Below are 17,491 nucleotides of genomic sequence, written 5' to 3'. Positions count from 1 at the left end.
AGTTTTGTGTAGTCTAAGAAACAACCTTGAGTTAAAATGCCTGTTTTGCAGCTCAACACAATGCAGTGGGGTTTGACTTTGCCGCATTTCAAAACATATTACAAGGCTGCCTTAATAGATTGCTTAGTCCAGTTGACAGCAGATACCACAGTCTATAATAAGTTTTTATTAAATTGTATGATTGGGAAATGCCAAGTATGTATCACAGTTTTTCTTCGAACCACTACATTCCCAAAGAAAACAAGGTATAAGGTCCTGGAGGCCTTAGCCTCGCGTTCAATTTGGTAACCAGCAGATGCTATAATAGTTCAGTTTTACACAGATAATCAGCTTTTTAAAATTTAATTATGTGGTTATGAAGGAAGAGACTCTCCAGGTTGTTTCTCATATATATGAAACAAGGCTGGGGGGAATGAGTAACTGGTGCCAATTAGCTAGCCAGGTTGTATTAACTGAACTGCTGCTAAAAGTTTACCAGGTGACTAACCGTAGATATATTATTAAGGAATGACAGTGACTTTCCGAGGTCGGATGTAGATCCCTCTGGGACGCTAATTTCAAGAAAATGACATTTCTATCCAGATGGATCTACGGCATCCTATTAGGTATCTAATATTATACACCTGCCTATTATACACCTGACATGTTGCACAGGATGTTTCCATCTCATCCAGATCAGTGTTTTTGATGTAAGCCATCCGATGGTGGATGGATCCATAATTTTTATGAGTGCTCAACGCTAGGACAATTCTGGGACGAGGTGTTTCATGCAATTTGTCAATTTTTACCCACTTCAGTTGCTCCATCGTCCATGTTGGCACTTTCCGGATAATATTATGAGGGCAATTGCCGTGGCTCATTCATTGATACTCCATAACTGGAAAACAGATGTGGCCCCATCATACTCTCACTGGCTTAATAAAATTATTAGGACTCTATCGTTTGAAGAGATCTATGCTAAGCGGGTAGGGGCTTTTCAGAGGTTTAATGCAACATGGAATGCCTTTACCATGTCAGAGTGTGTTCCTAAAGAAGGGCAGTTATCTAGGGAACTGAGGTTTGTTGAATGTTAAGATTTGATTTCCCAGGTTTCCTTCACCGTAGTGAGCTATAAGAGCGTGTGGTTGATTTGAGGAACTGTATATTGATTTTTAGATTCAGGTTGTATTCAGGGAACTTGCTTGGTACAATGCACTTTGTTGCTAAATACTTGCACACTTTAACATCTGCTGCTATATACATGACTAGGATTTGAATTAGATGGGCTCGCACAATTCTGGGTTGCACGAGGCTCTTTTTACCTCCAATATTATACATGATGAATTTTATACTGATTTACAGGCCCAAGTTGTATGTAGGGAAACTGTTGAGCACAATACACTGTGTTGCTACATACTTATGCACTTTAATATCTGATGCTATATACGTGGACTAGGATTGGAATTAACCGAATCTGTACAGTTCTGGTTTGCACAAGGCACTTTTTTCATTTTACTTTACATTGATACACTTTAACAACTGCTGATATGTACATTTAAATGAGATTTTGTTTTTCTAAACTTGTGATGCATTACAGCACCTGCATGGTTGATATTGCCAATATGTCATGTTACTTTGAGTTGAAGATGACAAGCATATTATATATTATGTATGAAATCAGCTTTTTCTGCATCCCGCTCAATAAAAAAAATAAAAAAATGAATAGATAAAATAAAAATAAAAAATAGTAGTTCTCTGCACCCATAAATCCCACTCAGTGTGGGATTGAGGGCATTCCTTGGTGTTCTAACTTGTGGTTTGTTTTACGCTTTGTGGTCCCCTGGTGACTGATGCCTTGACGCCTTTGTGGGTTGCCTGTAGCACTGGACCATGTTGCATTTGGTCACCCTAGGACCGGGACGGTGGGTGGGGGTACTGTGTGGGAATGACACTACTGGGCTTAGTTGTTTTGTATATTTTGGTTAGACATTTGATTTTTCTGTTGGATACCTCCTTACCCTTCTGGGCATATGGGACATTGTCCTTCACTTGATATTGCACATCCATATATACATTTACATATTTGGACAGTTATAAGTGTTTATTGGTGCTGATGTGTTCCATATTGCATTGACTGCCATCCGAATACTCGGAATGCAGATATTTTGATGCATGCAGGTCTTTGCTGTGAACAAACTCAATCAATAAAAATATATTTAAAAAAAGGTGTGGTTTGTCTTGGAAGTTTGTGAAAGCCTACACATGTGTATGCCTGTGGGCATTCACAAACCCCTATCGTTCCCATTTCCAGACTTAAAAGAGTCATATTTTTACTCCCATCAGATACTGATGTATATCACTTTCCAGGGTGGGAAGAGGAAATTATCACTTCTAAATGTGATGGGGGCGTAGGGGAAGGGCGAAAAATGTGGCTTTGCAAAGGGGAATCCATGTCTCTTATGCAGAGGTATCTGCCGTGGAGATCTCTGTACTATAGGAATTCTTTAAACTTGGAAATCATGTGATTTTCCAGCAAATCGGCATGGACCTTGCCCCAGGTGCTGTTTTCTAGGAGGCTTCCAATCGCAATTTGTAAATTCCAGAAGGTAGCAAAACTTCAGTTGTCAGTAGAATTAACAATCAAAGTGTAGTTTTTCTACTTTTTGTGAACTGGTCCCTATAAATTGAAATTAAATTATGCTAGTAGCTTTAATTATTCCTTATTGTTAATACATTTTAATACAAGATCACTTGTAACACCCTAGTTAGAAGTACATAAGAAAAGATTGTGTTCAAACATATACATTTCCATTTAGGCACAATAATAAAACATGGCAACAAGTTGTTTAAAAACTTTTTTTATGTATTTCATTGTTATTTAATCCTAAGAGTGTGACCTGCTCTACCGGATCCCAGCGGGTGCTGCAAAAAGTAAGCAGTATCAGAATGGCGTCCATGTTGATAGGCTATAGAAAAGTCCTTTGATAGCATGATAAGTAGGCATGTTTGAACTTTCCAAATTAACATAAGCCTGACAGCAAATGTCCAAATGTCCAATTGTGCCCAATTGTATTTAATTTGGTATCAAAGGAAACACCCCATGCCCATTGTACTCTTGATAAATTAATTAGTCAGACTGTGCTTAACCATTACTTAAATACTGCACCGATTACACTTGAGTAGAGACATTCTGTTTTTTCTGAGTAAGTGTAAACTTATACTTATTCAGTCTTAAATTTATAATCACTACTGATGCTAGCGTCGCCTCTTCATTTTGCATTAATGATCGGACAAACATCAGAAACCTTCTTATTCTATAGTTTTGTAGATGCAATTAAACCCAACTTCCCCATAATAGCATTTATTGGAATCCTTAGAGGAAAAGTGAAGGATGAACACCAGACCTTTTCTGCATTTTCGTATTTTACTTTCGATTGTACCCAGAAGTAGTGAGCCTACTGCACCAAAACGTTTAGCACCGGCGTACACCATTTCTGTGCACCAGCCGGGCACCATATTTATGGAATGGTGCAAGCCGGTGTAAAGGGTAGGCTAGTGGCAAAGAAAATTACTTTAGTGAGGTTGGGCTGGCCTTATGGAAGAAGGGGTTTTGCACCAAAAAATTATGTTATGCAGGTTAGAGTAAAAAAAATGACTGTAACCTGCATAGACTCATTTTCTGACACAAAATCTTCCATACCACATGACTCCTGTCTTAGAAAAGATAGGAGTCATGCCCACCACCCCAATGGCCAGCAAAGGGGACCAGGGTCCCCTGGATATGGTCAATGCACCCAATGCCATGTAGGGGGGCCCATTTCAGGGCCCCCAATGACACTTTAAAAAATAAAAATAAATTACTTACCTGTACTTACCTAGGATGGTGTCCCCCATCCTCTGCTGTCCCTCTTCTGTGGGTGAGGGTGTCTCTGGGGCATGGGGAGGGCATCTGTGGGATTATTCCATGGTGTTTCACCATGGAAATAGGCCCACAGGTCCCCTAACACCTGCCCTGACCCAGGCGTTAAAAAAAATGGGGCAAAGCAAACTTTGCACCATTTTTTGACCCCTTCTCGTGCACCATTTTTGCACAGGAGTATAAATATGGCGTTAAGGCCATAGAGTCATTTTTTGCACTGGAACGCCTACCTTGCATCACATTAAGGCAAGGTAGGTTTCCACTTCTCAAAAATGACTTTGACTCCATAAATTTGGCTCTAGATGGGTCTAGCACCAAAGTATAAATATGGAGTTAGTTTTGCACTGAATTAGAGTTAAAAAAATTACGTTAATTCGGTGCAAACAGAGTATAAATATGCCCCGAAATGTCAAGTTTCATTATTGATTTTTCTTCAAGCACTATTGGTTCTCAGGGATGAAAAAGATGATTTTTGGGTCTGACTTGACAGAACAGCTGTTACCAGGGCCGGCTTTACAATGGTGCGACCGGTGCAGTTGCACCCGCTGTTTTCAAAAAATAAATTTTAGTCTAAAAGTACTTGAGCTTCCTTGTGCCTCAAGCAGTTTTCAAGCAGCAATAAAACTGTCAAGATAACTCTGATGATTAATGTTCTCACTGACGAGAGATTGGAATTTTGTCTAGTGGCCGTTTTGGCTCATCATAAGGTTGCACAGAAGGTTAATGTGCCTGTGCAAAGACCATCTGCCATGCACATCACAGATCTGAGAGAGGCTATGGCGAGATGAGGGACACTGTTAGGGAGTGGTAGTGTGGGAATTCATGGAGGAGGTCACCATGGGGAGGCGCCAAAAAAGGCTGTTGTACTGGCTGCCACCACCGCTAAAGCTGGTCCTGACCCTTACTGACATTATGTAACCAACAGAAAAAGAGCTTTAAGAAGTACTGCTAAGATAGGAGCTTTGGCTCTGCTCACACATCTTTTGGTTGGGAAGAAGTTGTGTACTTCCGTGAAAAGTGATAAGCCTGAGTTGGATATAACTGACAATCAACACTGTAGGTCTTGTTGGATCATGGGGAAATGGTATGTCAGGTGCCACAGGTCTGATCTGTTTGATATGAAAAGTAATGACAAAGGCAAAAGATCTAAAATGTTACTGTGGAAAGAAACTTTAAAGCCAACAGGCCTTATTAAGTGGATCATTTTACACTGTGTTATAGGTTTTAAACAAGTACATTTAACTATAACTTCCAAAGCAAAGATTTTGTCTCCTTCTCTTACAAAACCATGTTTTGCTTGGAATGTCATTAGGTTTTAGACCTAGTTTGACAGTGCAGCTGAATACAAGAGGTTATGTGATCATCTGAAAAATACCTTTAAGAAGTTGTCCTAAGTGAGAGGCCCTGCACACAACAACATAATGATCTTATTCTTGGCAATTATTTGATTGAAAATTAGCTGCGTTATTCTCCCTGAGGAGTAGATTTACTGCTCAGAACTGAGTGGGACATTGTTAAGTTAGACCCTTGGTTCAAATATATGAGGAAGGGACTTTGGATGGACTAGGCCTGTGAGGATCACTGTAGGAAGGGGTATCACATTGTGAACGGGTTGTATGACTAAACAATGCATGCACTTACAACAAACATTTTTTACCACGCATATGCCTTTACCATGTAAACGTCACTGAAAAGGCATATGTGTGGCAAAACAAAAATAGTTAAGTATAACCCCTACACATATATATATATATATATATATATATATATATATATATATATATTTACATATATGTATACATATATATTGTACAAAAGAAATTCACGCTGCATTCGATGAACTGAAACAGTTTATTTGTTTATTTCATATCCAGGCAACTGACCAACGCGTTTTGACCTTGTGGTCTTCTTCAAGGTTGCTAGTCTTTCTTTCATGTCACTATTTATACCTTTATGTTCCATTGGCCTGTTATGCAGCACTCTGGGACATGTAGTTTATGAATTCAAAACCGACTAAAGAAGATAATTAAAAGATACAAGAAGAAGAACTATTCCTGTTTACAAGAGTTAAGTTATCTTAAAAGAAAACTTACCCACAGTACACCAACATGATAGTGGTTTAAGTCTATACTTCAACATTGTACAAATAATACATTTAACTAATTTAAAGATTCCTCTTACACATGACAGGGGTTTAGTAACCTCAATTCCGCTTATGATGTCAATCTTAGATTTTGGATTATTGTAATAAATGTGATCAACATAGTAAACATGATATCCATTTAGATACCTTTCAATCACCATTGTTGTTATTTGATCATAAAGGTATGCTTTACATTATTCAATAGTTCATCACAGCGATACTGAGTTTGTACCCAATAAGATATCACAAATCTGTTTTTGTCACTTATTACTTCCCGTTCTGTGGATAAATCTGAATCAAAACAATTTAAAGTATTAAACCAAAAAGTAAAAAGTGAGAAAGTTATTTTAAAATATTTCTTCAGACAGCTCATTATATTATACAATATCTTAAATTAACTCGAAGTTTATTGTCCACCATGATGATTTACTGTATTATAGGTGCACAGACATCTTTTAATCATTGTTTAATCCAGAAGGAACTTTGGTTCTTAACTGTATAACGTATCTAGATTCCAATTAGTGAAGATTCCATGACCTATATCCTCCTCTTTTTTATTTACCAGTATGTGATCTATGCCATAATATCTCAACATTTTCCAATCGCCTTCTTGGTGTCCTTGAAGATGTTTAGCCACTGCATACTTCAAGTCTGTACATTTAATCGCTCTAATACGTAAAGGTATAAATAGTGACATTAAAGAAGGACTAGTCAACTGTGAACAAGACCTCAAGGTCAAAACAATTCGGCCAGTTGCCTAGATATTAAATAAACGAGCAAACTGTTTCAGTTCGTGGAGTGCTGTGTGAATTTCATTTGTACAAGAAATAGCAATTGGAGACTTACGATCCTTCTCCCAGTGCGTCGCACCTGCTGTCTGAGTGCTCCACTTACTGGGCCATATTGTGGAAATATATATATATATTTATATGCATCAATACTTGTCGCTGTATCCTCATCCGCAAAGCGGCAGGCCAAGGCAGGGTCATGATCCCCTAATATTCAAACAACTGTCTCTCATGCCCAAGTGTTCTTTCTCTAACGCACAATAGAAAGCAGCCTTGGCCACTCCTGTCTTGCAAAAGTGAAATTTATTTAATATGGCAACAACAACCCATCACTTTTCGTAAACAAAATGTATTTGTTCATATATATATATAAATAAATATATATATATATATACAAACACACACACACACATATATATATATCTATATGTATATATCGTGCCTTACCACCCTAAAAGCCATACCCACCCTGAACACCCCTTACCACCCCAAAACCCATACCTACCCTAAAACCTGAAAATACCATTACCACCCAAAAACCCATACCCCCGAATCCCTAAACACTCTGTATCATCCCAAATCCCTTACCCACCCCCTAAAAATGCTCTTACCACCCCCAAACCTATATCCAACCTAAACCCTAACAATGCACCTACCACCCCAAAACCCATACCCACCCTAAAACCAAAATATGGCCTTACCACCCCAAAACCCTTACCCACCTTAAAACCTAAAAGAAATCCTTACCACCCCAAAACCCAAATCCACCCAATACCTAAAAATGCCCTTACCACCCCAAAACCCATTCCAACGCTAAACCCTAAAAATACCCTTACTACCCAAAAACCCATACCCACCCTAAACATCCCTTACCACCCAAAAACCCATACCCCCTAAAACCTAAAAATGCTTTTCCTACCCCAAAACCCATACCCACCCCAGCACCTAAAAATGCCCTTACTACCCAAAAGCCCATACCCTCCTAAACCTAAAAATGCCCTTATCACCCGAAACCCATTCCCACCCTAAACCCTAAACACCCCATACCACCTTAAATCCCATTCTCACCCTAAATCCAAAAAATGCCCTTATCACCTGAAAACCTATACCCACTCACCCTAAGCATCCCTTACAGCCCAAAAACACTCCTAAAAACTAAAAATCTCCTTACCACCCAAAAACCCATAACCTCCTAAAACATAAAAAACGTCTTACCACCCCAAAACCCATACCCACCATAAAGCCTAAACATGCCCTTACCACCCCAAAACCCATACCCACCCTAAAACCTGAAAAGCCCTTACCACCTCAAAACTCATATCCACACTAAAACCTAAAAATGCCCATATATATATACCCACCTGTACTTACCTTTAAACCCTTTACCACACATACACATTTACCATTCATGCCTTTACAACATTAAAAAAAGTGATTTACCTTTAAAAACTTTACCACCCTTATATCTTTACCATGCATGCCTTAACAGCGAAATTCGATGTAAAGGCATGCGTGGTAAAGGTATATTTGTGGTAAAGGCATGCTTGGTAAAGACATGCATGGTAAACACATATGCTTTGGAAAATGCACTGGGGGAAACGCATTGTGTTGTATTTGCTGCATTGTAAGTGATGTTTCCCATTGTGAACACTCTGAAAAATATTATAGGAAGAAGTTGTGTGCTAAACTGTTTGAGTAAAAGTAAACAAAATGGCTATATATCCCATTTTTAGGTACAGCCCACAGTAAATGCTTGGTTTCCCCAGAAGGAAAGGCAATGTTCATGCCAATAAATAGTGTAGGTCTGAATGAATTGTTTGATGGGTCTCTCTAAGCGAAGACGGCATGGCTGTGTTCATGTTCAAGTTAAAGCCAATTCACTTGCTTTAGTGATAATCAACAACTGATTGTGACAACGGCAATAGCCCTTTCATTTTACATAGTCAATGCCTTGAGGAAGGCATTAGAAAGTTTTGATTGTGAAACACCTGTTTTCAAACAGACACCATATAGAACTGTTACTGTTTTTTATGATTAGAGCTTTCTGGCGAAGAAACTGCCTTACGGATAGCAGAGCAGACCACATTTACAAGGTTAGTTACCTCCTGTCAAATTTCCTTGAAGTATGAATTTTCACTGTGATCAGTATGGAAAGTTCTCATAGGAGGGGTCCAAACTGTAATTTCACATTAAATGTTGTAAATATTTTTCATTTTGATTATAGTACTAAGGCCCTGCTTTATACTTTTTGGTGCAAAACTGACTAACGCAGTTTTTACCGAAAAGTTTAGCACCGGCTTGCAGCATTTCTGTGCACCAGCCGGGCACCATATTTATGGAATGGTGCAAGCCGTTGCAAAGGATAGGCTAGCATTAAAAAAAAATGACGTTAGTCTGTTGGTGCTGGTGGTATGGGATAAGTGGGTTTTGCACCAAAAAAGGATGTTAGGCAGGTTATACTAAATAAAAATGACTCTAACCTGCCTAGATCCATTTTCTGATGCAAAACCATCCATACCACATGACTCCTGTCTTAGAAAAGACATGAGTCATGCCCACCACCCCAATGGCCAGCACAGCGGACCAGGGTCCCCTGGGTATGGCCATTGCACCCTGTGTCATGTATGGGGGCCCATTTCAGGGCCCCCTATGGCACTTTAAAAAATAACATAAAATACTTACCTGTACTTATCTCGGATGGGGTCCCCCATCCTCCGATGTCCCTCTGGTGTGGGTATCCCTGGGGCCTGGGGAGGGCACCTGTGTGCTTATTCCATGGTGTTCCACCATGGAAATAGGCCCACAGGTCCCCTAACGCCTGCTCTGACCCAGGCGTTAGAAAATGGGGCAAAACAAGCTTTGAGGCTTAAGAGTAATTTTTTGCACGGGAACACCTACCCTTCATCTCATTAAGACAAGGTAAGTTTCCAAATCCCAAAAATTACTTTAACTCCATAAATTTGGTACTAGATGAGTCTATCGCCAAAGTATAAAGGTGGAATTTGTTTTGCACCGAATTAGCTTAAAAAAAAAATTACGCTAATTCGGTGCAAACAGAGTATAAATATGCCCTTAAGTTCATTGCTCATTAAAGCCCTTTCTCTTTTTGAAAAAATACAATGGCAGACCATTGATTTGTTGAGTGCATTGTGGTTTACTGAGTTTTTAGCCAATATCATCTCCCTGAGACAGCCTTGGGTTGCTCTGCCTACGTACCCTTAGAGGGAAGTGTTAGATTAAAGATCTAGGTTATAGAGATCACCAGGCATTACAAAATCTCTGCAAAGAGTAGGGGGGTTTTCATAGGGAACTACTTTCTAAAAAAACAGAAAGGAGTTTTAAATTGTGAATACTCTGACAAATACAATAGCAAGGGGTTGTTCATTGTGAACACCATAACAAACACAATGTGAAGAAGGGAGTTTCTATTTTGTATAATTAGACAAAAACAACAGGAAGGGTTTCACAATTTCAAATGTGAGTAACACAATATGAAAGAGTTTAGTACATTGTTCCATTTTAGGCTGGGCCACACACAATGCTTGGTGCATCCAGAGAACAATATTGTGATAATTTGTGTATACTTTGGTTCTGCCTAAATGTTGATAGGTCTTTCTACTCAGAGCCCACATGGTCTTTTTTTATCTTTATATTCATGGTAAACCCAGTAGATATGCTTAAAATATGGTGACAAAGGCAGTAGGGCTGTTGTTGTACATTTTGAATAGCTTGACAAATCATGTAGACCTAACCTGGCTGAATGTGAAAGGTTGTATGTGTTACAATAGGCCATACAATGGCATTACTGAATAGTTAGAGGCTGTTGGTGAGCGAATTGTCCCCTGATATTGCGTGTACAATATTTAGGGGGTCATTACAACCCTGGTGGACGGTGTTAAAGTGGCGGTAAGACCGCAAACAGGCTGGCGGTAAAAAAATGGGAATTATGACCGTGGTGGAAACTGCCAAAAAAGACAGCCACTTTAACACTCTGACCGCCACGGCGGTACAAACAAACAGCGCAGCGGTCACCGCCAACAGACAGGCGGGAGACAAAGTACCACCCACAGTATCACAACCTACCAATCCACCACCTTTTCCGGGGCAGATTCACCGCGGATAAAAACATGGCGGAAACAGCCATTTCAAAGGGAAAACGCTCACCTCTACACACTCCACAAGGAAGGAGGGCACCATGGAGCCTGAACTCCATATTCTTCCTGCACTAGTCTTCCTGCTCCTATACGACGATCATCAAAAAGACAACGGTGACAAAGACAACGGTGAGTACTGCACCTACGACATAGGGGAGGGGGAAGCAAAAGACAGGGACACACACACGCAACACCCCCACCCCCACCCGACCCTCACCCACTACAACACACACACACCAATGCATATCCAAACATTACAGTAACAACCCCCAACCCCCCGGAAGAATGCAAAGACCAAAGGAAATGAGTGGAACCATTGTAATATATCAAAATACAGTAACCAAAAATCTACATATATATATATGCACATTAAACAAAATATACACCATGATTAGTAGTGCAGGTAATGCACAAGTCATTGTCCGTGGACCACTGGGCCCAAAATGCATGGGCGAGGCCCACAACAGATACCTGATAAAAACAGAGAGAACACTGCTGGGGCATCAGATACAAATACAACAGGCACCTCAAGGGGAAGGGGGGGCACCTCAGCCGGATGAGTGCACCACGCCAGATCCACGAGGGGGCTCAATGCCCATTGATGTATCTTGGGGAGTGCAAAGCCACAGTCTCTCAAGTCTCTACAGTGGGTGGTTTGCCCACTGTACCATCCTGGGAAGTGCAAAGCCACAGTCTCTCAAGTCACTACAGTGGGTGGTTTGCCCACTGTACCATCCTGGGGAGTGCAAAGCCACAGTCTCTCAAGTCTCTACAGTGGGTGGTTTGCCCACTGTACCCAGGGTGGTTTGCCCACTGTACCATCCTGGGGAGTGCAAACCACAGTATCTCAAGTCTCTACAGTGGGTGGTTTGCCCACTGTACCATCCTGGGGCGTGCAAAGCCACAGTCTCTCAAGTGGATAACAGTCTCAACTGGTTCTGGAGGGGGACTGGTGCCCAGAGTGCTTCATCCTGTGCAGAACAGACTGAGTGGATGCATGTCTCCACTGGTTCTGGAGGGGGACTGATGCCCAGAGTGCTTCATCCTGTGCAGGACAGACGGAGTGGATGCATGTCTCCACTGGTTCTGGAGGGGGACTGGTGCCCAGAGTGCATCACTCTCCCCGTGACGGTCCCAGTTGCGTCACTGCCCCTGCCGCTCATGGGCTAGCGGTGCTTGAGTTGGCGGTCCTTGCCCTGTTCGGCGGTGCTTGCCCTGTTTAGCGGTGCTTGCCATGTTCAGCGGTGCTTGCCATGGCAGTTTTTGCCCTGTTCAGCGGTGCTTGAGTTTGCAGTTTCTGACCTGTTCAGCGGTACTTGCCATGGCGGTCTTTGCCCTGTTCAGCGGTGCTTGCCATGGCGGTCTTTGCCCTGTTCAGCGGTGCTTGAGTTTGCAGTTTCTGACCTTTTCAGCGGTGCTTGCCATGGCGGTCTTTGCCCTTTTCAGCGGAGCTTGCCATGGCGGTTTTTGCCCTGTTCAGCAGTGCTTGAGTTTGCAGTTTCTGACCTGTTCAGCGGTGCTTGCCATGGCGGTCTTTGCCCTGTTCAGCGGTGCTTGCCCCTTTCAGCGGAGCTTGCCATGGCGGTCTTTGCCCTGTTCAGCAGTGCTTGAGTTTGCAGTTTCTGACCTGTTCAGCGGTGCTTGCCATGGCGGTCCTTCGTTGCCCAGCTGGGCTGGGGCTGGCGGTCCTTCATTGGGCAGCTGGGCTGTGGCTGCCGGGGCCCTCCTGGGCAGCTGGGTTGTGGCTGGCGGTGGCCTCCTGGGCACTGACTCTGGTGGTGGCCTCCTGGCCAGTGATGATCGGGCTGCCCTCCTGGGCACTGACTCTGGCGGTGGCCTCCTGGCCAGTGACGATTGGGCTGGCGGTGGCCTCCTGGGCAGCAGGGATGATGGCGGTCTTCTCCGCCGTGCTGCTCCTCCCAGACTTTGGCGATTTCTTCTGCCCCTTCCCCACCTTGGGAGGAGTCACAGCTGAGTGGACACTCCCCCCAGGACCCTTGTGAGCGGCTTTGCCGGCTGGAGTCATCCCCCTCTCCCGCCGGGCACTGTCCAACTTCTGGTGCTTCACAGGGGGGGGGGCTGGCTGTGCTGTGGCTCCGTGTCACACTGGCTGCCCTGGTGCACTCCACATACCTCTAACAACAGGCACCACTGGTCCCGGAGATTTTTGGGCTGAGGTGCTAGTACGGGACCTATGAATTGGAGGGAGGGTGGGAAAGAGGTCAAGCTTGGTCAGGAAAAGTTTCTTAGGAACACTGGGACGGGTAGCTGGAGGGGGTCTGGGAGTGGAGGAAGAGGAGGTGGTTGTAGGAGGTGTAACTTTTGTGGCTTTGGGTGCAGGTTCATGCGCTGGAGGCTGTCGTGAGGTGGATGTATGTTGAGTGGGTGTGTGGCTGCGTTTGTGTACTTTGGGAGGGGGCGTCTCAGGCACACTGGGAGAGGACACAGGGGACGTGTAAATAGTAGTGGGGGTGGTGACTGCACATGAGTGGGGTGTGGTGGTGGGTGTGCTGGTGCGGGACCTAGTGGTTGTAGTGGTAGTGCATGCAGGTGAGAGTGTAGGCAATACTGGGAGGGAGGAGGGAGACGACGAGGAGGGGGACACAGTGGAGGCAGTGGATGTTGGTGTGTCTGTATGTGTGTTATGCTTGCGTGAGTACCTGTGGGATGTGTGGTGCTTATGTTTGCCTGAGCTTCCCTTGTGTGGTGAGGTGTGTGCATGCTGGTCTGATGGTGTGCTTGGGATAGGCTGGGGTACAGGGGATTGGGTCTGGGTGGAGGAAGTTGGAGGGGGGAGGCTAGACTCAGGGACAATGGCTGCCATCAGTGCTGAGGCCAGAGTTTGCAGGGTTCGATGAAGGGCAGACTGACCAGAATGAATGCCCTCCAGGAATGCATTTGTGTGTTGCAATTCCCTTTCTACACCCTGGATGGCATTCAAAATGGTAGACTGCCCAACAGTGAGGGACCTGAGGAGGTCAATGGCCTCCTCACTGAGGGCAGCAGAGGTGACAGGGGCAGGGGCTGAGGTGCCTGGGGCGAAGGTGATGCCCACCCTCCTGGGTGAGCGGGCACGGGGCGAAGGCTGAGGGGCTGCTGGGAGCGTGGTGCTGGTAGGGGGGATTTTGCCGCCACCCCAAGGGAGCTCCCATCGGAGGACGAGTCTGTGTCGCTGGTTGCAGATCCTGTGACCGCCGTGAAGCTCCCCACGCCCTCCGTCCCACTGGTGTATTCAGAGTCCGTACTGTAGCCCTCCATGGCCATGTGGGCTGCAGCTCCCTCGTGCTCCGGTGCCACTGTACCTCCGCCTGATGATGCTGATGCACACAAGAACAGGGAGACCATAAAAAGGGGGGGGACGACAGAAGAAAGACAGGTTGAGTGCATGGCTTACCGCTACCGTTGGCGGACAATACAGATACAGCAGCCCCCTGCACTACGCCGCGCTGTTGGGCTCTACAGATGCAGTTCCTGGGATATGGCCCACATGGCTATTGTCGACATCTGCACACATAGATGACACAGGGGCATGTATACCTGTACTTGGCACTCTACAGAGGTGGGGTGGAGTGCCACATGGCCTGCATTACGGAGGGGCCTAGCCTACGGAACTCGCCCTGGCCTAGGGGAACCCACAGCCCTCCTCCCCCACCCAGACACCTTCACTGCACGCAAAGTCCACAGAATGATGTTGTACTCACCCCCTTGTGTCTGCTGTGATGCTCTTAAGCGCCCACCCAACTCAGGGTAGGCCACCGCCAGCATCCGGAACATCAGGGGGGTCATGGAGCGACGGGCACCCCTCCCACGTTGGGAGGCCATCCCCAGCTGAGCCTCCGCCGTCTTCTTGCTCCAGCGGCGAATGTCCTCCCATCTTTTACGGCAGTGGGTGCTCCGTCTGTGGTTGACCCCCAGGGTCCCGACATCCTTGGCGATGGCACGCCAAATATCCGTCTTCTGGTGGGCGCTGACCTAAATGAAATGTACAGGGGAAGAAGAGAAGTCATTAGCAACTGCACCGTCGAAGTGAGTGGCCCACATCCCTACCCTTGCCATGTGGCACATGCATTCACAGTCCTTCATGCACGCAAAACTGTGCCCCCTTCATTCTTACAACCAGCCCTCTCCACTCAGGCATAGCCCATACAACGTGCTCCCTGTGTACTTACCTGTTGGTCTGGAGGACCGTAGAGTAGCGTGTACTGGGGGAGGACCCCGTCCACGAGCTTCTCCAACTCCTGTGCAGTGAAGGCAGGGGCCCTTTCCCCAGACGCGCGAGCCATTGTCTCGTCCAGACCGAGGTCACAGCAGCGCTTGCAGTGTAGGTCCTCTCCTGTCGAAGATCAGGTATCGAGTGATTGAACAGATAGAAAATGGCGGTCAAGTCTGCGGCGGTGACGTCCGCGGCGGCGCGTACTATCACCGCCGGCGCACTTCGTCATTGGCTTCTGGGACCCATAGGGTCCAATGTTAACCAATGCAGCATAGCGCCGCGGTCTTCGACCGCCTACCGCGACGGTGTACAACGCCAGCGCAGTTATCTCACATCCCATTGTCCCAGTTTAGAGGTCAGTCAGCCGCCATTTCAGGGGCCCATATGGGTTCATTTTTAAGTGCGTCACACATACCTAGGCCTAGACTCAACACACATACAGGCAACTTTTTGGATTATGATTTGTGTTCTGTGTAGACTATGGGTACATACCTCTGAGTTGTTTGACTCTATGGTCACTGTTGTCCTTCCTAGGCACGGTCCGCTGGGACATGTGAGGAGATGGCGGAATCCTCCGGTGTACCGACCGCTGGTGGACCTGTTGACAATGGAGGAGCGACATTTAATCATCACCTACAGATTTGACCGTGCCACAATCCAGGAACTGTGTACCCAGGTGGAGCCTGACCTGATGTCAGCAATCCGCCATCCCACAGGAATCCCCCCTCAAGTGCAGGTGCTATCAGTGCTCCATTTCCTTGCAAGTGGGTCATTTCAAACAACAGTGGCATGGCATCAAGGATGTCCCAGCCTATGTTTTCCAACGTGTTGTCCAGAGTGTTGTCTGCCCTGCTGAAACACATGCGGAGCTACATCGTTTTCCCTCAGGTGGAGGATTTGCCTACAGTGAAAGGTGACTTCTATGCCCTTGGACATATCCCCAACATTATAGGTGCCATTGATGGAACCCATGTAGCTCTGGTCCCCCCCCCACAGGAGTGAACAGGTGTACAGGAACCGGAAGAGTTATCATTCCATGAATGTACAGATGGTATGTTTGGCAAACCAGTACATCTCCCAGGTAAATGCTATGTTTCCTGGCTCTGTGCATGACGCCTACACCCTGCGGAATAGCAGCATCCCTTATGTGATGGGTCTCCAGAGGCACCGGGTGTGGTTATTAGGGGACTCTGGTTACCCCAACCTGTCATGGCTACTGACCCCAGTGAGGAATCCCAGGACCAGGGCAGAGGAACGCTACAATGAGGACCATGGGCGGACTAGGAGGGTGATTGAACGCACCTTCGGCCTCCTGAAGGCCAGGTTCAGGTGCCTCCATATGATAGGTGGTTCCCTATTCTACTCACCAAGGAAGGTGTGTCACATCATCGTGGCCTGCTGTATGCTTCACAATTTGGCTTTGCGACGACTGGTGCCTTTTCTGCAGGAGGATGGTCCAGATGACGGTGTTGTGGCAGCTGTGGAGACTGTGGACAGTGATGAGGAGGAAGCAGAGGAAGAAGACATTGACAACAGGGACTCTGTTATCCAGCAATATTTCCCGTGACACATAGGTGAGAATACATTCCTGCCTACTACAAGTACTTTCACACTTCTACCTCTATCCTGTCTGTCAATTTCAACCAGCATATGGTAACTGAGTTGTACATTTCCATTACGGTTTCACAGGTGTGGTTTCCAACGTGTGTCATCTGCTTAGATTCCTCATGGACTTGAGATGTGTGGCATAGGTATGTTGACATTACATTTGAGAACGCATTTTGTCACTGTCATTGCTAATACACATTTTCAAAATCACAGACTGACTCCAGGTTGTTTTGTGCTTCAAGGGTGTTTATTGCAGTGCTAAGTATTGGAGGGGGGTTGTAAAATGGTGAGGGGTGATGGTGGAGGAATGTCCATGGCAGAGACCAGTCTATTAGTCTCACAGGTGCATTGCCCATATGGGCATAGGAAGTGGAGCTGGGGCAGTTCCAATATGGACAGGGTTACAAAGTGGGACAGTAGGATGACAATCAGGGTGGTCTTATTTCTTGGCAGGGGTCTTGGCATCGTGCTCTCTCTTGTTCCTGGTTCTCAGGGACCGCTTGCGGGGTCGTTCTCCGTCTGCAGGTGGTGGGGTGGGGTGCTGGTTTGGTGGTCCTGTGGCGGTGCCTCCTGTCCACTAGCGCCGGCGGAGGTGGTGGGCAGTTCATCATCCAGGCTAGAGTCAGGGGCCCCTTGGAGTGCCACTGTGTCCCTCCTGGTGTTCAGTATCTCCTTCAGCACCCCTAC

The sequence above is a fragment of the Pleurodeles waltl genome, chromosome 3_1 (assembly GCF_031143425.1).
Source record: "Pleurodeles waltl isolate 20211129_DDA chromosome 3_1, aPleWal1.hap1.20221129, whole genome shotgun sequence".
Lineage (NCBI taxonomy): Eukaryota > Metazoa > Chordata > Amphibia > Caudata > Salamandridae > Pleurodeles > Pleurodeles waltl.
The sequence above is the reverse complement of the archived record's forward strand: the minus strand, read 5'-3'. Positions refer to the sequence as shown.